Source organism: Mustela lutreola, chromosome 8 (assembly GCF_030435805.1).
Source record: "Mustela lutreola isolate mMusLut2 chromosome 8, mMusLut2.pri, whole genome shotgun sequence".
In the NCBI taxonomy this organism is placed as follows: Eukaryota; Metazoa; Chordata; class Mammalia; order Carnivora; family Mustelidae; genus Mustela; species Mustela lutreola.
The window spans coordinates 1,304,797-1,330,864 of NC_081297.1; the positions used below are offsets into that span (position 1 = coordinate 1,304,797).

General features: G+C 47.6%; 1 long non-coding RNA gene across 1 annotated transcript; it reads right to left on the minus strand.

Annotated features, from left to right (window-relative positions):
- Positions 1–436: 436 nt before the first annotated feature.
- Positions 437–25,842, minus strand: LOC131839859 (uncharacterized). The gene is made up of 3 exons (XR_009357051.1): positions 25,643–25,842; positions 5,932–6,062; positions 437–1,256 (listed from the first exon to the last, which is right to left on the minus strand). It is a non-coding gene; the product is annotated as an uncharacterized LOC131839859 (long non-coding RNA).
- Between the last annotated feature and the right edge of the window lie 226 nt (positions 25,843–26,068).

A 26,068-nucleotide genomic window follows, 5' to 3' on the forward strand; every position in this document is an offset into this window, starting at 1 on the left:
AATTTCTATTGGAAGTTTCTAAATCTGAAATGTACTTCATCTGGTATCAGGAGCTGGTTTAGAATTTAAGATCACAGTAACTCCCTACCGACAGCATTCCGATCCTAGGGTCTCCCAGTCACCCAGGATTCACTTTTGTCTTGGCTCAAACATACCCTTGGCAGAGAAGGGTGAGCTGCTGCCGAAGTTGGGATGACTTCACAATGGTAGTGGTGGGAAACCAAATATTGGGGAAATGTTTATGGAAAATGAAACAAGAGACAAATAATTGGTCGACTCTTGATTCTTCCACAATAACAGAGACCAAGTTTCCAACAGAATCTGATAATGTTTCCTAGGAAGGCCTATGGCACTCATTGCCAGTACGGAAAGAGGGCCCCTCCCCTGCTTTAAACTAGGAATCACAGCAGGATATTTCCTATTTTGTGCCCAAAAATAAAATTTTATTATTTGGTTGTTCCAGTGTACATTTGTGGAAGCACTGACATGTTCCTTTCTCAAATCCTCATCAACACAAGAGTAAAATACAGGCAATGTTGAAATGCCCTGCTCATTGGAATACCAAGTACAAGGAGGACTATTAGTAGTAATAAAAAGATATCAAATATGAAACTCAGAAAAAGCTCCCTTTATGGGCACTTAAGGAGGATCTCTAACCATAAGATCTAACATCTCATCCTATGGAATTCACCCATAAAAATCATCAATAACAATAGCCTGCTGACCGCTGTAACCACCTCACCATTGACCTCGAAGCTTGTAATACACACTCCAGCCGCTAGGGACACAACTTCTCAGCAGCAGAACAGGACTTGTTCACTCCCAGTGGACCAGCAATTACAGTGAAGCCAAAAAAATCCCACTCCTTGGAAATCCCACCCTTTAGGAAAAAGTCACAAAAAGCACACCCAGAACTCAATAAAGGACAGACATCTCATGAAGCAGAGGCTGCAGATCACGACCACTCCCACAACGTAACTCTACAGTGGACACCAGGTCTGTCCCCTTCCTGGGATCACATGGGGCACCGCATTCTTCCGAGACTCCATCTTCAGAGCAAAACTGTGAACTGTCCTCGTCAGTCCTGTGCACAGGCTCACAGTGAGCCCTGCGAAAGCCAGACACCTTCTTGAGAACACTCAGCCTCTCACGCTGATCCTAGCGGATGGAGGGCGCTGCTCTCCGCAACTTCCGCACCAGCTAGAGAAGACTTGGAACGAATCTTGCCAAACCCCATGCAAAAGCATGTTCTTTATCTGCAAAATGATGGGTGTTGAAACATCATGGATTCCCCGCACCTTCTTGAACCTAGATAAATTGGAGGTACAGTTTGGCCTATTATCCCCAACCGACCCCCCCCCCCCACACACACACACCCTTCCCTTGTGCATTCCAGATCAGTTTCCATCCACTTTGCTCATTCTCAGACATTGTCCCTGCAGATAAGTACAGTAGCACCGAGGTGCTGGGACTGAGGTATCAGGTGCTAAGCCAGCACCTTGGACCTACTTACTATCAGAAATTAATATTCATTGTATTAACAGATGCATCCCAGAAGATCTTGCCACCACGGCCATTAGAAAAGTCATTACAACAGAGGTCCTAACAACGTGTGCCCATCTCCATGGCTCCACTCCTTGGTTCCAGCAATTAGCTCATCCATGGGCAGGTGACCTGGTCCCAGTCAATGAGGTGGGAGGCACCTCGGGTCTCAGCCTGCAGAGCCAAGGATAAGGTGGACCATCCAGGCCAGGGGCTTTTCCATCACGAGTGCAAAAGTGGCCTAGGCCAGACCCGTGTCAGTGTCACAGGGGGCCCAGGAAGCCACGTGCTCCATAACATTGCTGAGAGCTGAATCAGACACGTCCTGAAGCCCACACATGCTAGATCTCTGTTAACTCAGGAGAACCCTAACTGTGCTCATAGTCTTGGCCTGAACGAGATGACCATCTGTGTGGTATATGACCCAGCAAATATAGCCACCAGGCAACAGGGACATACTCACCCAAACAATACCCACATGGAATTCAACCACACACAAACATCTTGTGACAAGCCCCAGGCCTACAGAGAAAGGCAGGGGAATTCCTGAGGCCTTAATTGTTGGCCAGTCTATCATCTTTTTTCCCTTTCAAGTGGAGGGGCCAGGGTCAGACAGGATAGACCCCAGTGTACTCCCACTCTGCCACTGGAAAAGAAGAGCCCTCTCCCCCATCATCCATCATGTTGCAGATCCGGGGTGTGGGAAACTACCACCCATGGGCCAAATGGGGCCTCCCCCTGTATTCTGTCAATTAAGTGTGGCTAGAACATGAGTTATGGATGGTCTGTGGCTGCTCTCAAGCCACAGTGCAAGAGTGGAGTCATTGTCAGAGACACCACATGGACTGCAACACCTAACAGAAAATCTTTACAGGTGACTTTAGAGAAAAGGCTGCCGATCCCTGATCTCAAAGGTCCTAGGGCCATGTCCCTTCTTTGAGTAGCACATAGCACCTTCTCCGTCAAATCTAATTTCTTCACCCCCAGAGGCAAGGACTTCTATCCTTTTAGCCCTAACTCCATCTCCGTCCCCGTCTGCAGGTCTGCGGCCCAATGGAAATTCGCTGGCGTTTCCATGGTAGTGACGCTCAGAAACGGAGGTGTAACTGTGAATGTGTGAGTGTGCGCATGTGCTTCCTCTTTGGTAGCCACAGTGTACAAGGAGAACACAATACCGTAGCATGCTTTCTGTCCTCCAGGAATGGCCACCCAGAGTGGTTCCATGATGATCTCAGAAGGAAACCAACTTCACAGAACAAACTTCATCTGGGAGGAGTCCCAAATTCCTTGTCCTGGAAACTATGTTCCACTGAGGTTGGGGGCGCACAGAGGGGCAGAAACTCCCCATGCCCATCAGGGTTTTGAGGGATGCCTACTGTTCCCGGAAAAAAGATCCTGAAACCATTCGTTGGCCTGTCATCCAGCCAGATATCTGTGAGAGAGATATACTCCAAGCAGATAGGACAGACCGAGAGAAAGCAAATGACAGCTTTGTGTGACAAGTGCCATGACATGATACTCAAGAGGACGGGGCGTGTGCACGGTTGGCCAGACTGGGGGACAGGGGGACCAGGAGTGCTCCAGGAGGATGTCACTGTTGTGTCCTGTGTGGCTACACTTGTCAGTGCGATCAGGCACTGGCCAGATGGGAAATGACAGGGCGGGAGAGGGGCAGTGTCCCTAAACTGACTTCTGCAAGGCAGAATTTCAGTAACGAGATTTCCTTCAGTACGTTTTCATGTCACATGCATCTGTGCGTCCCTAAGGCTGATTGTGTAGAACATCAAGTGGTAGTTGGCCATTGTTTTCAAGCCTGAGGTGCCAGGGCCAGAGTACACTTGGTATTTCTTTTTGCTGCTTTCTGAGTATGATGACTTTTCCTTCATCTCTGACCCAAGGACAGGGAACAAAGGCAACACAGATCTACACTCAGAAATGTCAACAGAAATCTGCATACCCAAGTTCTCCCAGGAGCTAAAGGTTCACGACCAGGGTGACAGAAAGGGGAGGCAGAGACCAAGGAACCAACAGAACAGGTCATGTGTCTGTGAGCTGGCCCGCTTCTCTACCTGTCGAAAGCCAGCCGTGCGTGACAGGAGGGAGTCCCACCTGCACCTGGTCCGTCTGTCTGCTGCCCTTGAGCAGAGCAGAGGATGGGCTGAGCTGGGTGTGGGTGTCGAGGGGGGGTGGCCAGCTGGCCACAGACACTACATGCCAAGTACCTATGGGACCAGTTCCTGGTCCTCAGCTAAGATGAAACAATAATTATGTTTAGTGACCTATTTATGGGGACAGGGAATGTGCTCAGTGCTTTGGTACTATATCCTGCATTTTTTTAAAAATACTTTGGGCAGGTAAGATTGACATACACAAAACTGTCCATAGTTAATGTATGCAACTTGACCCTGACCCTAACCCTAATATCTAGTTAAGATATACTCAAGGAGCACCTGGGTAGCTCAATCATTAAGCTTCTGCCTGTGGCTCAGGAATGGAGCCATGCATCAGGCTCCCTGCTCAGCAGGAAGCCTGCTTCTCCCTCTCCTACTCCCCCTGCTTGTGTTCTCTCTCTCTGTGTGTGTATTCTATCAAATAAATATATAAAATCTTTTAAAAGAGAGAGAGATACTCAATTTAGAATATTGCTCGCAAAAGATGGTTTTTAGGAGCTAAAGAATTCAGGGGCCAACATTCTGTCTTCTCCCTGGAATCAGGGAAATTCACGTCCGGCCACGTGCTATCCGGAGAGTGGTCACACGGGGGCAACAGTGAGTAAACAGTGTCTCAAACCCCGCTACTGAGGCATTTCTTCTTCATTCCGTCAAACTTTGTTCCTTCAATGTTTAAACATCACTTTATAGATTATGAAAAGTGTGACTTTGTTGAACTTTTAAAAACCAAACGAATTCTTTCAACATGTTAAAGATGGAAGATGTTTTTCTAAAATCTCAGAGTTGGTGAGCAGATGAAGGCCCAGGGGCCTGGGAAAAGGCTATGACTGTTGAATATATTCAGGTCTACTTAGGAAACAAGGAAGACTTCTATTCCCCTTCTTTGCAGGAAGAATCTGGGTCCACTCACAGTCCTGAATCCACACAAAATAGTGCATCTCAAAGGAAAACAAAGTAGAAATCAACAGCCTTCAGAGGCAGAGAAAGAGCCACACCCAGGAACCCAGGAGACAGACCAGGAAGGCTCTGCTTAGGCCAATTTGCATTTCTGTAGATCTTCTGGAGCTAGAATGTCCCCAGGGCCCCCTGGGGATTGTTGGTCAGGCCCAGCGCCTACCCTGATGCTGCACTCTTGGAACCTGTGACTAGTCTCCTGGCCCCTTCCTCCACGAGACCCTCCTACCCCGACTACCCCAGCCTGCTTCCTGGACCTCCCACTCCCCTTTCTGCACCTGTCATCCACTCTTCCCATCACTGACTGCCATTGTATAGAGTATGTTTAACTATTGACTATTCTGTCATTTACATGAATTTGTCATGTTTGCTGTAAAACGATACCTTGTATCATCGACCCTGATGGAGAATCCCTTGTCGCATTGGCTGACATCGCTGTGCCCTCCCAGTGTCATGGCGCCAAAGTCCCAGGCAAGGTCCTCACTACGCCAGCTCAGATTCTGCAGTGGGCCTGACCCAGGCACTGCTATTTTCATGCAAGAAGGCAGCACAGCCAAAACCTGGGTTTGGGCTCAGAATTGCTCACGGCCCTTCAGCCCTATCAAAGGGCATGGGGGCACACCCTGAAGACCCTTGCTAGTCCAGTGTTGCCCTGGGGAATTTCCATGGAACAGCCACTGTGTCCAGTGATGGAACTCGATAGGAGCTCCTGAGATAGACGCCACCTTGGAGACTGCCCAGAACTTCCTAGGCATTCATTCCATCAATTTGAATGAATCCATTAACCTAAAAACATTTCCTCACTTTAGAAATGGTGAACCTGAAGCTCTGAGGAAGTGACTCTCCTGAGTCATGTTGGAAATCAGCGGAAGAGCCAGACTGAGGTGGGAGACGGCCTCCAGCAGGATCCCCCACAGTGACTTTAGCTAGAGCCGCCACCACCCATGTGTCTTCCCTGCACTCCCAGACTCTCATGGGACTGTTTACGGGGCCTATTCTGGGAACAAACGTCATGTCAGTGCCACAGAAACTTCTGACACTGGTTATGAGACTTTGTGATGTCAGTGGAGTCCCAAACCATAGGTCATCTCAGAATTTGTCTGAAAAGATTTGTCTAGGAACCCACATGATGACAGAGGGTAGAGGAAGATGCAAAAAGCTAGGGAAAGAGGGGGTGCTTATGTCACATCTGGCCCCAGATGACACAGTGGTGTCCAGCAGGACAAGCCCCCCATATGCCCCCCAGCACCTTCACAGAACTCACCGTAAAGTCTGAAGCTGAGTTTCAAATATGGGACATGAGTGCTCTGGCCAGCTCAGGGAAGCATGACACAGGACATAATGACGCCTTGACAGATATATATTCATGGAGCAATAGTTTTCTCCAAATATATTCTGAAACGGTAAAAAAAAATTCACTGACAAAACATGCATATTTTTATTAAAAAGAAAGTCGTACTTGTTCATTAATAAATATTTATGGAGTATCTACTTAATGCAAATGTACTGCTCTAGTCCTACCGGGGAGCTAGCAAACAGCAAAGGATATAATAAATGGATCAACAGAGGGAAGGAATACTGGCTAAAAAGAGAACAGTGTGGACTAAGGGGGCCATGAATTCAGAGACGCCCACTAGGAACCCCCTCTGCGACGGTGGCATTTGAGCCAAGACCAGAATGAAACGGGGGGCAAATCCATCTGTGAGGAGAGCAACAAAGCAAATACATTTCTTATTAACTTTAAAGATAAAACACAAATGTTAAGATTTATTTTTTGACATAGCACAAACGATTTTATTAAAAACGTTGTAGAACTTGACCACTCAATAAATACTGTGCTTTCTAACAATGAAAGCTATCCCCGTGATTAATGTGTATTTTGGAGTTAATGCGGTTTTTTAAAATTTTTTATTTTTTAAAAACATATATTTTTATCCCCAGGGGTACAGGTCCGTGAATCGCCAGGTCCACACAACCCACAGCACTCACCAAAGCACACACACCCCCAATGTCCATAACCCCACCCCCCCCTTCTTCCGAGCCCCCTCCCCCCAACAACCCTCAGTTTGTTTTGTGAGATTAAGAGTCACTTATGGTTTGTCTCCCTCGCAATCCCATCTTGTTTCATTTATTCTTCTCGTACCCACTTAAGCGCCCATGTTGCATCAACACTTCCTCATATCAGGGAGATCATATGATAGTTGTCTTTCTCCACTTGACTTATTTCACTAAGCGTGATATGCTCTACTTCCATCCATGTTGTCGCAAAAGGCAAGATTTCATTTCTTTTGATGGCTGCATAGTATTCCATTGTGTATATATACCACGTCTTCTTTATCCATTCATCTGTGGATGGACATCTAGGTTCTTTCCATAGTTTGGCTATTGTGGACATTGCTGCTATAAACATTCGGGTGCACGTGCCCCTTCGGATCACTACGTTTGTATCTTTAGGGTAAATACCCAGTAGTGCAATTGATGGGTCATAGGGCAGTTCTATTTTCAACATTTTAAGGAACCTCCATGCTGTTTACCAGAGTGGTTGCACCAGCTTGCATTCCCACCAACAGTGTAGGAGGGTTCCCCTTTCTCTGCATCCTCGCCAGCATCTCTCATTTCCTGACTTCTTGATTTTAGCCATTCTGACTGGTATGATGTGGTATCTCATTGTGGTTTTGATTTGTATTTCCCTGATGCCGAGTGATATGGAGCACTTTTTCATGTGTCTGTTGGCCATCTGGATGTCTTCTTTGCAGAAATGTCTGTTCATGTCCTCTGCCCATTTCTTGATTGGATTATTTGTTCTTTGGGTGTTGAGTTTGCTAAGTTCTTTATAGATTTTGGACACTAGCCCTTTATCTGGTATGTCGTATGCAAATATCTAATCCCATTCTGTCAGTTGTCTTTTGGTATTGTTATCTGTTTCCTTTGCTGTGCAAAAGCTTTTGATCTTGATGAAATCCCAATAGTTCATTTTTGCCCTTGCTTCCCTTGCCTTTGGCGATGTTCCTAGGAAGATGTTGCTGCGGCTGAGGTCGAAGAGGTTGCTGCCTGTGTTCTCCTCAAGGATTTTGATGGATTCCTTTTTCACATTGAGGTCCTTCATCCATTTTGAGTCTATTTTTGTGTGTGGTGTAAGGAAATGGTCCAATTTCATTTTCCTGCATGGGGCTGTCCAATTTTGCCAACAACGTTTATTGAAGAGACTGTCTTTGTTCCATTGGACATTCTTTCTTGCTTTGTCGAAGATTAGTTGACCATAGAGTTGAGGGTCTATTTCTGGGCTCTTTATTCTGTTCCATTGATCTATGTGTCTGTTTTTGTGCCAGTACTATGCTGTCTTGATGATGACAGCTTTGTAATAGAGCTTGAAGTCCGGAATTGTGATGCCACCAACTTTGGCTTTCTTTTTCAATATCCCTTTGGCTATTCAAGGTCTTTTCTGGTTCCATATAAATTTTAGAATTATTTGTTCCATTTCTTTGAAAAAGATGGATGGTACGTTGATAGGAATTGCATTAAATGTGTAGATTGCTTTAGGTAGCATAGACATTTTCACAATATTTCTACTTCCAATCCAGGAGCATGGAACATTTTTCCATTTCTTTGTGTCTTCCTCAATTTCTCTCATGAGTACTTTATGGTTTTCTGAGTATAGATTCTGTGCCTCTTTGGTTAGGTTTATTCCTAGGTATCTTATGGTTTGGGGTGCAATTGTAAATGGGATTGACTCCTTAATTTCTCTTTCTTCTGTCTTGTTGTTGGTGTAGAGAAATGCAACTGATTTCTGTGCATTGATTTTATATCCTGACACTTTACTGAATTCCTGTACAAGTTCTAGCAGTTTTGGAGTGGAGTCTTTTGGGTTTTCCACATATAGTATCATATCATCTGCGAAGAGTGATAGTTTGACTTCTTCTTTGCCGATTTGGATGCCTTTAATTTCCTTTTGTTGTCTGATTGCTGAGGCTAGGACTTCTAGTACTATGTTGAATAGCAGTGGTGATAATGGACATCCCTGCCATGTTCCTGACCTTAGTGGAAAAGCTTTTAGTTTTTCTCCATGGAGAATGATATTTGTGGTGGGTTTTTCATAGATGGCTTTGATGATATTGAGGTATGTGCCCTCAGTTTTGATCAGGAAGGGATGTTGTACTTTGTCAAATGCTTTTTCAGCATCTATTGAAAGTATCATATGGTTCTGGTTCTTTCTTTTATTGATGTGTTGTATCACATTGACTGATTTGCGGATGTTGAACAAACCTTGCAGCCCTGGAATAAACCCCACTTGGTCGTGGTGAATAATCCTTTTAATGTACTGTTGAATCCTATTGGCTAGTATTTTGGTGAGAATTTTCGCATCTGTGTTCATCAAGGATATTGGTCTATAGCTCCCTTTTTTGATGGGATCCTTGTCTGGTTTTGGGATCAAGGTGATGCTGGCCTCATAAAATGAGTTTGGAAGTTTTCCTTACATTTCTATTTTTTGGAACAGTTTCAGGAGAATAGGAATTAGTTCTTCTTTAAATGTTTGGTAGAATTCCCCTGGGAAGCCATCTGGCCCTGGGCTTTTGTTTGTTTGGAGATTCTTAATGACTATTTCAATCTCCTTACTGGTTTTGGGTCTGTTCAGGCTTTCTATTTCTTCCTGGTTCAGTTGTGGTAGTTTATATGTTTCTAGGAATGCATCCATTTCTTCCAGATTGTCAAATTTCTTTGTGTAGAGTTGCTCATAGAATGTTCTTATAATAGTTTGTATTTCTTTGGTGTTAGTTGTGATCTCTCCTCTTTCCATCACGATTTTATTTGTTTGAGTCCTTTCTCTTTTCTTTTTGATAAGTCTGGCCAGCGGTTTATCAATTTTATTAATTCTTTCAAAGAACCAGCTCCTAGTTTCGTTGATTTGCTCTATTGTTTTTTTGGTTTCTATTTCATTGATTTCTGCTCTGATCTTTATGATTTCTCTTCTCCTGCTGGGCTTAGGGTTTCTTTCTTCTTCTTTCTCCAGCTCCTTTAGGTGTAGGGTTAGGTTGTGTACCTGAGACCTTTCTTGTTTCTTGAGAAAGGCTTGTACCGCTATATATTTTCCTCTCAGGACTGCCTTTGTTGTGTCCCACAGATTTTGAACCGTTGTATTTTCATTATCATTTGTTCCATGATTTTTTTCAATTCTTCTTTAATTTCCCGGTTGACCCATTCATTCTTTAGAATGATGCTGTTTAGTCTCCATGTATTTGGGTTCTTTCCAAACTTCCTCTTGTGGTTGAGTTCTAGCTTCAGAGCATTGTGGTCTGAAAATATGCAGGGAATGATCCCAAACTTTTGATACCGGTGGAGTCCTGATTTAGGACTGAGGATGTGATCTATTTTGGAGAATGTTCCATGTGCACTAGAGAAGAATGTGTATTCTGTTGCTTTGGGATGAAATGTTCTGAATATATCTGTGATGTCCGTCTGGTCCAGTGTGGTGTTTAAGGCTTTATTTCCTTGTTGATCTTTTGCTTGGATGATCTGTCCATTTCTGTGAGGGGAGTGTTAAAGTCTCCTACTATTATTGTATTATTGTTGATGTGTTTCTTTGATTTTGTTATTAATTGGTTTATATAGTTGTCTGCTCCCACAATGGGGGCATAGATATTTAAAATTGTTAGATATTCTTGTTGGACTAACCCTTTGAGTATGATATAGTGTCCTTCCTCATCTCTTATTATAGTCTTTGGCATAAAATCTAATTGATCTGATATAAGGATTGCCACTCCTGCTTTCTTCTGATGTCCATTAGCATGGTAAATTCTTTTCCACCCCCTCACTTTAAATCTGGAGGTGTCTTCGGGCTTAAAATGAGTTTCTTGGAGGCAACATATACATGGGTTTTGTTTTTTTATCCATTCTGATACCCTGTGTCTTTTTTTTTTTTTTAAGACTTTATTTATTTATTTGACAGAGAGAAATCACAAGTAGATGGAGAGGCAGGCAAAGAGAGAGAGAGGGAAGCAGGCTCTCTGCTGAGCAGGGAGCCTGATGTGGGACTCGATCCCAGGACTCTGAGATCATGACCTGAGCCGAAGGCAGCGGCTTAACCCACTGAGCCACCCAGGCGCCCCCCTGTGTCTTTTGATTGGGGCATTTAGCCCATTAACATTCAGGGTAACTATTGAGAGATATGAATTTAGTGCCATTGTATTGCCTGTAAGGTGACTGTTACTGTATATGGTCTCTGTTCCTTTCTGATCTACCACCTGTAGGCTCTCTCTTTTCTTAGAGGACCCTTTTCAATATTTCCTATAGAGCTGGCTTGGTGTTTGCAAATTCTTTCAGTTTTTGTTTGTCCTGGAAGCTTTTAATCTCTCCTTCTATTTTCAATGATAGCCTAGCTAGATATAGTATTCTTGTCTGCATGTTTTTCTCGTTTAGTGCTCTGAATATATCATGCCAGCTCTTTCTGGCCTGCCAGGTCTCTGTGGATAAGTCAGCTGCCAATCTAATATTTTTACCATTGTATGTTACAGACTTCTTTTCCCGGGCTGCTTTCAGGATTTTCTCTTTGTCACTAAGACTTGTAAATTTTACTATTAGGTGATGGGGTGTGGGCCTATTCTTATTGATTTTGAGGGGCATTCTCTGAACCTCCTGAATTTTGATGCTTGTTCCCTTTGCCATACTGGGGAAATTCTCCCCAATAATTCTCTCCAGTATACCTTCTGCTCCCCTCTCTCCTTCTTCTTCTTCTGGTTTCCCAATTATTCTAATGTTGTTTTGCCTTATGGTTTCAATTATCTCTTGAATTCTCCCCTCGTTGTCCAGTAGCTGTTTGTCCCTCTTTTGCTCAGCTTCTTTATTCTCTGTCATTTGGTCTTCTATATCGCTAATTCTTCCTTCTGCCTCATTTATCCTAGCAGTGAGAGCCTCCATTTTTTTATTGCACCTCATTAATAGCTTTTTTTTTATTTCAACTTGGTTAGATTTTAGTTCTTTTATTTCTCCAGAAAGGGCTTTTATATCTCCTGAGAGGGTTTCTCTAATATCTTCCATGCCTTTTTTGAGCCTGGCTAGAACCTTGAGAATTGTCATTCTGAACTCTAGATCTGACATATTACCAATGTCTGTATTGATTAGGTCCCTAGCCTTCGGTACTGCCTCTTGTTCTTTTTTTTTTTTTGTGGTGAATTTTTCCGCCTTGTCATTTTGTCCAGATAAGAGTATATGAAGGAGCAAGTAAAATACTAAAAGGGTGGCAACAACCTCAGGAAAATATGCTTTAACCAAATCAGAAGAGATCCCAAATCGTGAGGGGGGAGAAAGGGGATAAATAGAGGTTCAAAAAGAAAGAAAGAAAAAAAAAGATAAGAATTTAAAAAAGAAAACAAAAAAAGAAAAGTATAAAAAAGAAAATATATATATATTAGATAAACTAGTTAAAAACATTAAAAAAGAAAAGGGCAAAAGTTTAAAAAAAATTTTAGCAGTATAGAAAAAGATGAAAAAGAAAAAAATTAAATTAACTGCAAGACTAAAAAATCACAGGGAGAAAGCCATGAGTTCCATGCTTTTCTTTCTCCTCTGGAATTCTGCTGCTCTCCTTGGTATTGAACCGCACTCCTTGGTAGGTGAACTTGGTCTCGGCTGGATTTCTTGTTGATCTTCTGGGGGAGGGGCCTGGTGTAGTGATTCTCAAGTGTCTTTGCCCCAGGCGGAATTGCACCGCCCTTACCAGGGTCCGGCTGAGTAATCCGCTCGGGTTTGCTTTCAGGAGCTTTTGTTCCCTGAGCGCTTTCTGTAGAGTTCCGGAGGACGGGAATACAAATGGCGGCTTCCTGTTCTCCGGCTGGAGGAGCCGAGAGCCCGGGGCCCCACTCCTCAGTGCGCCCTCAGAGAACAGCGCCCAGCCACACCCATCTGCCTGATCTCCGGCCACGCTCTGAGCTCACCGAGCCTGTGGCTGGTTCAAGGTAACCCCGAGCTGTGAGCTTACTGTCGGCTCTGTCTCTGTAGCCGGCTTTCCCGTTCCAATACCTGCAAGCTCTGCGACACTCAGACACCCCCCGATCCTTCTATGACCCTGCGGGACCTGAGGCCACGCTGACCCCGTGTGGGCTTCGCCCCGGTTTAGGCTCTGGAGCGATGTCCCTCAGCGGAACAGACTTTTAAAAGTCCCGATTTTGTGCTCTGTTGCTCCGCCGCTTGCCGGGAGCCTGCCCCTCCCCCCGGGGTCTACCTTCCCATCGCTTTGGATTCACGTCTCCGCCAGTCCTACCTTTCAGAAAGTGGTTGTTTTTCTGTTTCTAGAATTGCTGTTCTTCTTCTCTTCGATCTGCCCATGGATTTGCAGGTGTTTGCAATCTTTAGATAAGCTATCTAGCTGATCTCCTGCTAGCTGAAGTAGTCTCAGCCTGCTACTTCTCCACCATCTCCTGCTACTTCTCCGCCATCTTGACTCCTCCCCTGTTAAGATGTTTTCACTTGGGTGTTGCTTTGGGACCTTTGATTCTTCTAACTTTTAGGAATACATGGTTACCTTTCTTCACTGTAAAATGGTCTAAGAAAAATGTCTTATTTAAACATGGACATATTTTAACCCACTGAGTCACCCAGGTGCCCCAGCATTGACATATTTTACTAAAAGGCAAATAAAATAACCCAAGCTAACCCCTAACCCTAATCTAGAGACTGAGTACCATATTAGTTTTCTACTGAAACTCAAACAAATTTCTATAAACATAGTGGCCTAAACAAAGCAGTTTACTCTCTCACAGCTTGCAGCTCAGGGTCTAGTGCAGGGGGTGGGGAGGGGTGGGGGGCAGGGTTGTGGCTCCAGGGGAGAATCTCTTCCCAGGCCTTTTCCCCCTTGGGGAGGATGAATCCTACATTCCACAGCTCACAAGCCCTTCCTGCATCTCCAAAGCTTCTAGAAAGGAATGTGGCTCTGCTTAAGCCTTGCTTTTAACTCAGCAAGACCCAGTTTTGTCTTAAGGCCTATGAAACTATGGTGAATGCATCTGAATTACTTCAAGCCACTACACTGACGCATGCAGGAGTGAAGTGAGGGTCAAATGCAGGGATGAATTCAGCATGGAGGTGAGGGCTATTTGGGTCGGAATCCTGTTGAGGTTAGGTGCAGGGTGAGGGTAGGTTAAGGGTGAAGGTCACCTGAAGGTCAAGGTTAGTGAGAAAGTGAGCATCGGGGTGAGCAGGGTCAGGGTCATAATCAGTGCTTCAGGGTTAATGTCAGGGTCAGTTTTAGGGTGTCAAGTTAGGACTCCATGTGAACAGCAGCATCAGATTACTGGGAGAGTGGGGTCCAGTTCAGGTTCCGGGTGAGAGCAGGTTTCAGGTCAAAGTCAACATCAGAGTCAGAGTGAAGGTAAGGGTCAGAGCTGGGTCAGCACCATGGTGAATGCCAGATTCATAATCAGGCTAACCGTACACTGCAAGGCCAGGAACAGGGTGAAGGTCAGAGTCAGGTCATTTCCAAGGTGAGGGTCATGTTCAAGCCCCAGGATAAAGTGAGTGTAGGGTCAGGATCAGGCTCAAGTGTGACATCAGCATGGTGGCTGCAAGAGTCTTCCCTCTCTTCCTCTCCCCTTTTATTATAACTACGTCGATGTTCACAATCAAACCAAAGTGCCTCTGATCATCACACCAGGGCACCCAGATTTCGACCCACCTGTGCGTCAGACAGCAGGCAGACAGGGCCGTGAAGGGGCTGCGGACCCGAGGAAGAGGACGGGCCCGGCCCAGCCGCACTTGCCGGGTCTGGGGGGAGCACAACTGGGCGACACTCACTGAAGACAGAGAGTTTGCGGAAGCCCAGCCGGCAGGGGAAACCAGGCCCACCACCGAAGCACGGTAGAGATGGGCTTGGGGTCAGAGGAGAAGGAAGAAGCCGAGTCGGTCCCTCCCCAGGATGCCGCTGGCGAGAGCCTGCCCTTCAGGGCAGGTGGAAAGCCAAAATGGAGAGTGAGTGAGTCCATGACCAGGAACGTTGGAGAAAAGGGAAAGAGGCAGACAAGAGCAACCCAAGACATTGGAGGAACACATTCCCTGCTATCTGCTTCAAGATTTCTGCGAGAGATGTGCCTGTGGGTATCTGGGAGGCCCCTCACTGCAGGACACCCCTCCTGGGGGTGTGAGCACCCCCCAAGCAGAAAGACCTTCTTCAAGGAAGGTCATTCATCATATTTGACATTGTAATGACACTGTCTACTGTCAATCATAAAGAAAGCATCTTAAAGGCCGTCAAGGAACAAGAGGGTAAGCTACAATGGAGCCCCTGTTTGGCTATCAGCAGATTTCTCAGAAGGAACTCCATAGGCCAAGAGAGAGTAGAAAGACCTATTCAGTGTGAAATGATAAAAACTGCCAGCCAAGAAAGTCATCAAGCAAAGCTACCCTTCAGATTGAAAGGAGGAATAGAGGCTTTGCCAGACACATCAAAGCGGAGGGAGCTCACCACCACCAGACCAGCCTTGAAGGAAATGCTCAAAGAGGTTCTTCAGCTGAAATGAAAAAGCACTAATTCGTGACATAAACACAAATGAAAGTACATAAAACACTAGCAAAGGCAAAAAGATTAACACAATTACAAATGGAAACTCTGTATTAGAAGTGTGTGTTAACCACTTAATGAGAGTTTGGAGGCTAAAGGAAAAGAGCATGAAAAATAACCAAAGTCACTATCACTTCTCAGTGAATTTGCAGCATAAAAAGAGGTCCGTTTTAACATCAAAACTACAGGAAAAGAGTAAAAGTGTGGAAACTTTACAGGGAATGAAAATAAGGAGCTATCAGCATAAAAAGGACTATCTTACCTGACAGGTGTTGTCTGTGATCCCATGGTAACAATAAAGCAGAACTTCAGACAAAACAAGGAAAGGGTAAACCAAAGGCACTGTGGAAAACCAGCACCTTACCAAGGTAGGCAGAAACCGGGAAAAGAACCATCACAAGGCGAGACATAAGGTGGCAGTGCTCGTTCTTACAGTATCAATAATCACTCTAAATATTAACAAGTTGAATTCACCAAATCAATAGGCAGAGTGGCTCCATGGATTAAAACAGGGGCGCCCGGGTGGCTCAGGGGGTTAAAGCCTCTGCTTTCGGCTCAGGTCATGATCTCAGGGTCCTGGGATTGGGCCCCGCATTGGGCTCCCTGTTCAGCAGGAAGCCTGTTTCCCCCTCTCTTTCTGCCTGCCTCTCTGCCTGTCAAATAAATAAATAAAATCTTTTTTTAAAAAAAGAGAGAAACAACAAGAGCAGCAGAATGCACATTCTCCTCAAGTGCCCATGCGACTTTGTCCAGAAAGGACCACAGGTAGGACCACAGCAAATCTTAGCTCATTTAACAAGATGAAATCACACCAACTATCTTTTCTGACCACAATGGTATGGAACTAGAAATCAGTAAAAGAAAAGCTGGAAGATCCACTAATATGTGGAAACTAAACAAATCACTTCTGAACAATCAATGGGTCAGTGAAGAAATCAAAAGAAAATTTAAAAATTATCTCAAAAGAAATGAAACTAGAAAGACAACATATCAAAACTTACAGAAGGCAGCAAAAGCAGCTCTGAAAGTTTAAAGAGATAAGTGCATGTATTAAGAAACTGGAAAGACCTCAAATAAGCAACCTATCTTCACACCTCAAGGATCTAGAAAACAACATCAAATTAAACCCAAAGTTAGCAGAAGGAAGGACACAATAAAGCTCAGAGCAGAAATGAATTACCCAGGAAGGACTGACGAAACTGAGAACTGGTTCTACAAATAAGATAAACAAAATCAACAAATCTTTAGCTAGACTAAAATAAAATAAAATAAAATAAAAAGTCTCAAATAAAATAAAGAGTGAAAAAGGAGACATTAGGGGCACCTGGGTGGCTCAGACAGTTAAGCATCTGCCTTCAGCTCGGGTCTGTATCTCCCAGCCCTGGGATAGAGCCCCACGTCAGGCTCCCTGCTCAGCATGGAGTTTGCTTGTCTCTCTCCCTCTCCTTTTGTTACTCCCTCTGCTTGTGCTCACTCTCTCTCCCTTAAATAAATAAATAAAATATTTTTTAAAAAGAAAAAAGAAAAAGGAGACGTTACAACTGAGACTGCAGAAAAACAGGATTGTGAGACTAAAAATTACATGCCAAAACCTCAGGTAAGTTAGAAGAAAGAGATCCGTTCCTAGAAACAAGTAACCTACCAGAGTGAATCAGGAAAAAATCAGAAATCTGAACAGACCAACTGAGACTAAAGAGATTGAATCAGGAACCAAAACCCTCCCAGCACAGAACCTCCCCCAGGACTAGAAAGCTTCACTGGAGATTCTACCAGACAGTCGAAGAAGAATTAACACCAACTCTTCTCAAACTCTTCCAAAAAACTGAGGAGGAGGGACTACCTCCAAGAATCATCTTATGAGGCTGCCATTGCCCTAATACAAAAGCCAGAGAAGGACACCACAAGAAAAGAAACCTACAGACCAGTATCTCTGATGAATCCAGTTGCGAAACTGGATTCAAGAACACATAAAAAGGATTACACATCAGGACGCCTGGGTGGCTCAGTCGGATAAGTGCCTTCGGCTCAGGTCATGATCCCAGGGTCTGGGGATCAAGTCCCACATCAGGCTCCTTGCTCAGTGGGGAGCCTGCTTCTCCCTCTGCCTGCCACTCCCCATGTTTGTGTTCTATCTGACAAATAAATAAATAAATATTTTTTAAAAGAAGGATTATGTATCATGAGCAAGTAAGCTTTATCCCTATAATGCAAGGATCATTAACCATGCACAAATTAATAAATGTAATCCATCACATTAATAAAGTGAAAGGGAAAAAATCACATGACCATCTGAATAGGTGCAGAAAAAGCATTGACAAAATACATAATTTCATAAAAACCCTCAGCCGATCAGGTATGGAAGGAACACACCTCAATATATTAAGAGGCCTATGTTATGAGTTCATAACTAACAGTATATACTCACTGGTGAAACATTGAAAGCCTTTCCTCAAAGAGCAGGAAATGCTCACACACACACAACTCTTACTCAGTTTGGTATTAGAAGTCCTGGCTAAAGCAATTAGGCAAGACAAAGAAACAGGCACCCAAATCAGGGAGGAAGAAGTGAATCTGTCACTTCTTGCAAATAATATGATTTGCAAATAGTATGATTTGCAAATAATATGATTCAGTATATAGAAAATCTGAAAGGCTGTTAGATTTCAGTCCAGTTGCAGGATACAGAATCAACTTACAGAAATCATTAACATTCCTATACAGTAAGAATAAACGTCTGAAAAAGAAATAAAGAAAACTATCCCATTCACAGTAGCATCAGAAACAATAAAATAGGGGCGCCTGGGTGGCTCTGTGGGTAAAGCCTCTGCCTTCTGCTTGGATCATGATCTCAGGGTCCTGGGATCGAGCCCTGCCTCGGGCTCTCTGCTCAGCGGGGAGCCTGCTTCCCCCTCTCTCTCTGCCTGTCTCTCTGCCTACTTGTGATCTCTGTCTGTCAAATAAATAAATGAAATCTTAAAAAACATAAAATAAAATAAAATACTAGGAATAAATTTAACCAAGGATGTGAAAGTCCTGTACAATGAACTACAAGACTTTGCTGAAAGAAATCAAAGAAATGAAAAAATAAACAAATGGAAAGATATCCCCTTGTGTTCATGGATCAGAAGATTTTATATTGTTAAAATGTCCTTCTTAAGGAAAAAAAAGAACAAAGCCAGATATCATACTTCCTCACTTCAAACGGTACTACAAAGCTTCAGTAATAAAAACAGTATGCTACTACATGGACAAACAAAAACAGACCCACAGACCAGTGGAACAAGATAGAAGTTCTCACTTCTCTCAGAGAAGTGAGAACACCTGCTTATACAGTCAAAAAAATATTCAACAAGGAAGCCAAACACACAATGGGCAAAGGACAGTCTTTTCAACCAGTGAGTGGGGAAAACTGGATGAGTCCATGCAGTGAAATCAGACCCCCATCTTACACCAGTCACAAAAATGCACTCTAACAGATTAAAGACTGAAACAGAAGGACCTGGAACAATAAAACTCCTAGAAGTAAGTGTCAGGAAGTAGCTCCTTAACCTTGAATATGACACCAGCAGCACCAAAGACAAACATGAAAATGAACAAATATGGCTCCATGAAACTTAACACCTTCTGCACAGCAAAGGGAACCATTAACAAAATGAAAATGCTCTCAACAGAATGGAAGAAAATTTTGCAAGCCATACATTGGATAAGGAGTTTATACTGAAAACATATAAAGAACTCACAGAACTCAAAATCAAAAACAATCTGACTGAAAAAACAGATAAACTAGACCTTTCTCCAAAGACTTTGCAACGGCCAGCAGACCCATGACAAGACGCTCCACACCACCGACTGTCAAAGAAACGCGAATCAAAACCACAATGAGATCACATCACACCTGTCAGAGGGCCGATTATCAAGAAGACAAGAGATAGGAATTGCTGGCAAGGGTCCGGAAAAAAGGGAACTCTTCCACACTGTTGATGTGCGTGTACACTGATTCAACCGCAATGGGAAACAATACGAAGGCTTCTCAAAAAATTAAAAATAGACCCACCAATGATCCAGTGCAATTCCACTTCTGGATTTATACACAAAAGAAATAAAAACAGGATTTGAAGAGAGAGTCGCACTCTGGTATTTACAGCAGCGTCGTTCACAATAGCCAGGAAGGGCCAATCAACAGGTGAATGGATAAAGATGTGGTAAATAAATACAAGGGAATATGATACAGTCATGAGAAAAGAGAACTCCTGCCACTTCCAACAACATGATGGGCCTTGTGGAAGTTGTGCTAAGTGAAAATAAGTCAGAGAAAGACAAATACCGTATGACGTCACTTACAGATGTAATCTGCAAAAGCAAAACTCCCAAAAACAGAGAGAGAAATGGTGATTACTAGGAGTTGGGGAGTGGCGGGAACAGGGCAGATGTCACCTAAGGGTACAAATTTATAATGAATAGTGAGCACAGACAACAATACTGTATTATAATCAATAAAATTTTTGGAACCTAGAACTTAATTATTCTAAGGACTAAAAAGACAGAATAATCATATAATATGATAAAGGTGCTATCTGCTACAGTCATATTATGATATATTATGGATTAAGATACATTAGTGTATCAACATGTACACAATGTTACATGTCAAATATATCTCAATTAAAAAAATGGGTCAAGGTCAAGATCTAGGTGGCAAGGCTGTGCAAGAGGGTCACAGTCTGGGACAGGATAAGCACCTGTGTCAGTTAGGGATTCGAGTAAGGTTCAGGGTGGAGGTCAGAGTTAAGTGAAGTTTCATGATCAGTATGTGGGTGGATCGGAGTCAGGAGGTTCAGGAACAGGATCAAGTCCAGCTGAGTTTCAGTCGGATCACTGTGGTGGAAGGGTGAAGGTTAGGGTTAGGGTGCGAATCAGGAAGAGGGTGAGGGTCAAATTCACGTAAGTCCAGGGTCTGGGTCCTTGCCAAAGTGAAGGTTGGGTCAAGGTCAGGGGCAGTGTGAGGTTAAGGTTGAGCGTTGTCAGCAGGGTGTGAGGGTGTCTCAGCGTTGTTCAATCCAAGCTTGTTGAGTGTTAGAATCAGGGTCACGACCAAGGTTGAGTAGGCTCAGATCTGTGGGAGGGACAGAGTCTGGGTGATGATTGGGTTTCATGGTCAAAGTCAGAGTCCAGTTTATCAATAAGAGAAGATCAGGGCTATGGTCACATTTAAATGACGGTCAGGTTTATGGTCAAGGTCATGATCAGAGTCTGGAGGAGGATTATGGTTAGTGTTAGAATTAGGATAAGGTCACAGTCAAGGTCGTGATAAGGGTCAGATACCATCAGGGTATTTTCAGAGTGAAGTCCTGACTGAAGATCAGGGTTATGTGAGGACATAGTTGGTGTCAAGTGTCAGAATCTGACATGATCAGGGGAGGGTCTGGGTGAGACCCTCAGGTAAAAGTGAGGTTGAGTGAAGCCCAAGTTGTGGGTAGGATTAGGGAAAGCATGTCTTTTAGAGTGAGAGTAAAGCTTAGGGTAGAATCAGAGTCGGAATAGAAAGTCAAGGTCAGGGTTGGGATTAGGGTGTGTGAGGTTGAGGTTCAGGGTTAAGTGTAACAGGGTCATCATCAGGGTGAGGATCAAGGTCAGTGTCACAGTGGATTTGGTCAGCAATCCCTGCTCCACTGCACCATGTTCAGCTTCTGCAAATGCTACCTCCTGAAACGCTCTCCCGCTGAGCTGGGGTCTACCTCCCTCCCTGTCCGGAGTCCTCGGTGCTACCGGACCCTCCCTGTCCGCCTCCATGGGGACACATGTGTCATGAAGGCAGGGATCTCAGAACAGAACGTTCTGTACATGGACGGACTCCAAGCCCTCCGAAGATCCTGCGGCACAGGGCAGGAGCTCCTCTGAAGCTTGTTTAGTAAGCGATGAGTGTCCATTAAGGCATTTCTGAAGGGAAAAGGAACATCTGGAAATAAACTGTCCACAGTAGTTCTCTCTGTGGAAGCATTACAAGAAACTTACATGGCTCACTTGATGAATGTCCATACTGCTTAAAATTTTAAAAATTAACATTAATTACTTTATAATTACCAAAAATGGATTTTTCCACTTTGAGAGAAAACAAAGAGCTCCAGGAAAAGTTCCTGGTAAAGTGACAAGACACTCATGGCACCGTTGCTATTACCCAAACCGCAAACAACTGGCAGCCTTTGGGGGAGCCTTGGAGCATCCTCGAAGGAACCCAGCTCTAGCACTCTTCTCTAAGGAAGAAAGACAAACCAAGAGGCAAGACAACAAGGAAGGCCCATTTATTCAACAGCAACTTTGGAAAGGGATCCTGGAGACAGCGAGGGGTGTACTTCCCGCCTCTGCTTCACTCCTCCCCACACGCCTCTGTCCTTCGCAGCTAGAGCCTGCTGCAGACAAGGTGACTGTCTTAGAGGTACTTACACACGGCCTTGGCGGGCACAGTCTGGAGGTGCAGACAGACGGGACGTTTGTAAAAGTGGGACAGCAGAGTCTCACTGCTGCCCTCCAGGAAGTAGAACTTGCGTGCAGGCAGCTGCCCAGGCCCAGGGCACAGATCTGCAGCTGGTTAGCCCGGCGCTTCAGGACCAGCGGGTGAGCCCGTCACCCTGGGAAGGTGCCCAGCATGAACTTCGGGAGGAAAACATCCTCTGCTGTTCGCTCTGCAGCGTGGTCCCCCCCACCCAGGGTCCTCCCCACCCTGAAAGAAGAAGGGCACCTTGAAGCCCAAACTCCAGCGGGACCATCCAAGACCTGGGCACTCACTTCCGCTCCCAGCCTGGCTTCTTCTCTCTTCTTCTACAAATGGTGGAATAAAAAGAATAACACTTAAAAGTTCAAAGTACATGATTTCATTACATTCACAAACAAATCCTGTGATGTAGGTATGACCATTTATCCTGGTTTTACAAAAGGGAAGACTGAAGCCTTAGCAGGGCAAAAAACGCAGATGATCCTTCCCTGCCTAGCCCTTGCTCACCGCGTCCCTTGGCCACCAGCTACTTCTGAGACTCGGACATGAGCTCTCTCACCAACCAGGGTCACGGCCTCAACCAGTGGATTCTCAGTGTAGATCCTGAAACTCCTACACCTCAAAAGTTCAGTATGTGTGAAGAGTCTCCCCACCCATCCCCACATCCCCAGATCCTGAAGCCCCTATGCCTCGTACTGTATGCCTGAAGAGTCTCCACACTGAGCCCCAGACCTTAGAACCAGAATCCGGAAAGGGTGGGGGACAGGAATCAGTATTTTAAATTTTCTAGACAGATGGATCTCAAAACACCCAAGCTGAGAAGCCTCATGCGGAACAAAACACAGCTGATCCCCATTAGTTCCCAGTACTTGTGTTCTATGAAGTCAGCATGAGCAATGAGCTAGGGAACAGTGAACCCTCGCTCCTAGGGGACCTAAGGGGTTAGGTTTCTGCATGCCCTTGGTTAAGACACATCAATATATAAGCTTGTCTCTTGTGTCTTTCTGCTTCAAGACCCCTTATTCAATACACATGACTGCTTAACCCTGAACCCTCTGCCCACGGCATTAGAACTCATGCCTGTAGGAAGCTTACCTAACGTGCATATTTTCTCCCCAACGTATGTCACACCCTTCTTGTGCTTCACACTTCAGCATTGGGGCTATTTTAAGGCAGCAAAATCACCAACAAAAAGCACAAAACTGTTGCGGTGCCTGGGTGGCTCAGCTGGTTGGATGACTGCTTTCAGCTCAGGTCATGACCCTGGAGTGCCAGGACAGAGTCCCACCTCAGGTTCCTCCTGAGAAGAGGGTCTGCTTCTCCCTCTGACCTTCCTCCCTCTCACGCTCTCTCTCTCTCTTTCTCCCTCTTTCAAATAAATAAATAAAATCTTAAAAAAAAAATAAAAGGAAAAAACTGGAAACATGGGGCACTCGTGGATCTCACAATAACACTTGTTTACAGCGTAAGTGGAAACAAGAAGGCAGCGCCCTTGGCAGGGAAGATATGTGTGGGCGCCTGCTCTGTCCATGCACCCCAGGGTGATTCGGGAATATGAAATCTGAGAACAAAACCCTCTGAATACGCAGGAGGGAGACAAACCTCTCACACGTGTTTACCTGGTGTTTGTGTGACAGCCACCACCGAGAACTGCAACCGCTGGGTACCCGCACCTTTGCGCAGTGACAGCCAGCCCCTGTGGCAGGCGACGTGGTGGGATGTGTGGGCTTCCTTGTCAGTCACTGGCTTGTCCCCTTGCCCACTCTGACTCTGGCCCCTGGGCTCCAGGAGCACAGAGGAGCCGCGACTGCCTGCCCACCACCCCTGCCATGTCACCACCACCTTCATGCCCCCTGGTCCCTGCGACCCACTGCCCAGGGTGCTCCATACCCGTCCCACAGGCCCCAGGCCCTCCAACCCCGGACCCTCCACCACCACCCACCTATCCGTCCGCACCCCCCCCCCCCGCCCTGCTCTGGCCCTCCCCTCACCTTCCCAGCCCCCCAAGCCCAATCCCACCACCCCCAGGCCTCAGACCACCATCCCCTCTGCCCTCAGTTTCCACACGCCCACCTCCCTGGCCCGGCCCCTCCACCCCAGCCGCTGGGTCCCTGCCCCCCCATCCCCCATGCCTTCCCCGCAGCACCTCTGCCTCCAGGATTCGCCACCACATGCCCATTCCACAAATCCCAAAGGTCACTGCGCTCTGGCCATCGGCCCCCCAAAACTAACACAAACCTAACGCACACATTCAGTACCCCTAAACACAACCCCAGGCCCGGCCCTCACCGTAGCTTTTGCCCTCAAGTCAGTCCTCTGTGACCGTGGCCACAAGCCAGCAGTGTGGACCTTCTGTGCTCCGGTGCCTTCGGCCGAGCCCTGGGCTGGGTTCCGATCCCACCGGCCCCATAACCTTAACTCCTGCCCCGGCCCCAACCCTCGCCCCTCAGAAGAAGTGGAGAACGGTGGTCGCTCAAACCGGGCGGCAGGCCGTGGGGTGGACACAGCCGAAGTGGCCTGCGGTCTGGGGGCCACTGCGGGCGCCCTCAGGGTTTCCTCACCTGGGGTTCCGTGGGGGTTCCGCGGGACCATGTCCCTATTTAGGGTGACACGCCCCGAAGCAGCCCGTGTCACACGGCGGACGTGGCTGGGAAGCGACGGCGGGGGTCTCCGTGCGGGGATGACGCGCGTCTGTGCTGCGGCGACCCGGCCCCGCAGATCCGAGGTCACCTTAGAGGACGTAGCGCTTCCCGACCCCCGCGGCCCCGCGTCGCAGAGCAGAGACGGCGTCGGGCTCCGGGACGGAGGCGGCGCCCGCCGGGTGCAGGTCCCCCGCGCAGACGGGCCACTCGCCCTCGCAGGAGGCCGCGGCCGGCCCGAGACTCGCGGGAGGACTCGGGGTCCCAGGTCCCCGCGGCGCCCGCACAGCCCGGTGGGAGCCTGAGGAAGCTGGTCGGGCCTCGGGCCGGCGGCCGGGGAGCCGGAGCCACGGCGGGAAGGCGGCGGCTCCGCGTCCGTCCCGGGAGCGACCGTCCGTCCCGAACCCGCGTCAGGAGCCGCCGCGGGAGAGACGCCCCCGTCCCGGCCCGCGGGGAAGCGGCGGGTCACGTCCCGCAGGGCGTCGCCGTCCCGCCGCCGGTGAGCGTCCCCGGCCCCCGAGCCTGGCCTGTCGCCCTCCCGGGACCCGCCTTCCCGCTCCCCGCGCCGCCCGCGGGGACGTGGTTCGCGGCCCGGACGCAGCCCGCCGCCCCCGGACGCGCCCGCGGAGCCGCCCAGAGCCGGGGCCGCCGCGCGAGGCGACGAGCGGACACAATCCCGCCTCAGCGTCCGCGACCCACGTCCGCGGCCCGGAGCGACCGGCGAGGAGAACCTCGAGGCAGCCTCGTCCGCCGCCGCGTCCGCAAGATCGAGACACGGGGAGCCCCGACCGGGGGGGACAGGCCGGTCCTCTCACAGCCGCCGCCGCTGACCACGGACACGGAGGGGACGCGCGCGGACGGAGACGCTCGGGGCTCAGGAAACCCCCGCCGTCCCCGCCGCCGTCGACACAGTCCGCCCTCGCTCCCGGACGCCCGGACTCCGGCCGGTCCCGCGGCGGGTGTGGACGCGGGAAGGACGCGCGGGGCCGGGCGGGCGGGCGGGGCGGGGGGAGCGCGAGCCCCGAGGGGGCGGCCGCGCCCGGACCACGGACCGTCTGCGGAGCCGCAGGAGCCGCAGGAGCTGCAGGAGCCGCGTCCGCGGCGCACGGACACAGCCGCGACGCGGGGCGCATCCGAGCCCGGACAGGGGGGACCCCACAGCCCCGCGCTCAGCCCCGGGGAGGCCGCCGCGCGGCGCACAAAGCCGCGGAAGCCCACGGTCTACACGGTGCGCCCTTCCTCCCGGGGCCCTGCGAGCCCCGCACCCTCGGCAGTGCCCGCTCCGGCGGCTTCCGCTCACCTTCTCCTCCCGCCGCGGGCCCTGAAGGGGTGAGACCTGTCAGCGTGGACGCGGCCCCGCGGCCCCCACAGCGGTCGGGGAGCGAGCGCGGGCACAAACATCCACTCGAAGCCTCAGGGTCGGTCCCGAAGCCTCGGGGTCGGTCCTGCGGAGGCCGCCTCGGTGCTGAGCGGCGGCGCAGCTCCGGAACGCGGCGCGCAGAGGCGGAGGATCGCGCACGCCCGAGCCCTGCGGCCGAGCGGGACGTGGGCGCCCCTGCCCGCGGTGGGGAGCGCGGGTGCGGCGCGCGGGGTGCGGCGCGCGGGCTCCGCGGGAGCGTCCTGGCTTCCAGGACCCATTAAATTTTGGAAACTCAAACTGAAATGGAGACGACTATCCCGACTTCTCCAGAAATAGTTAAGAAATAATTCATTGGAAACCATATGG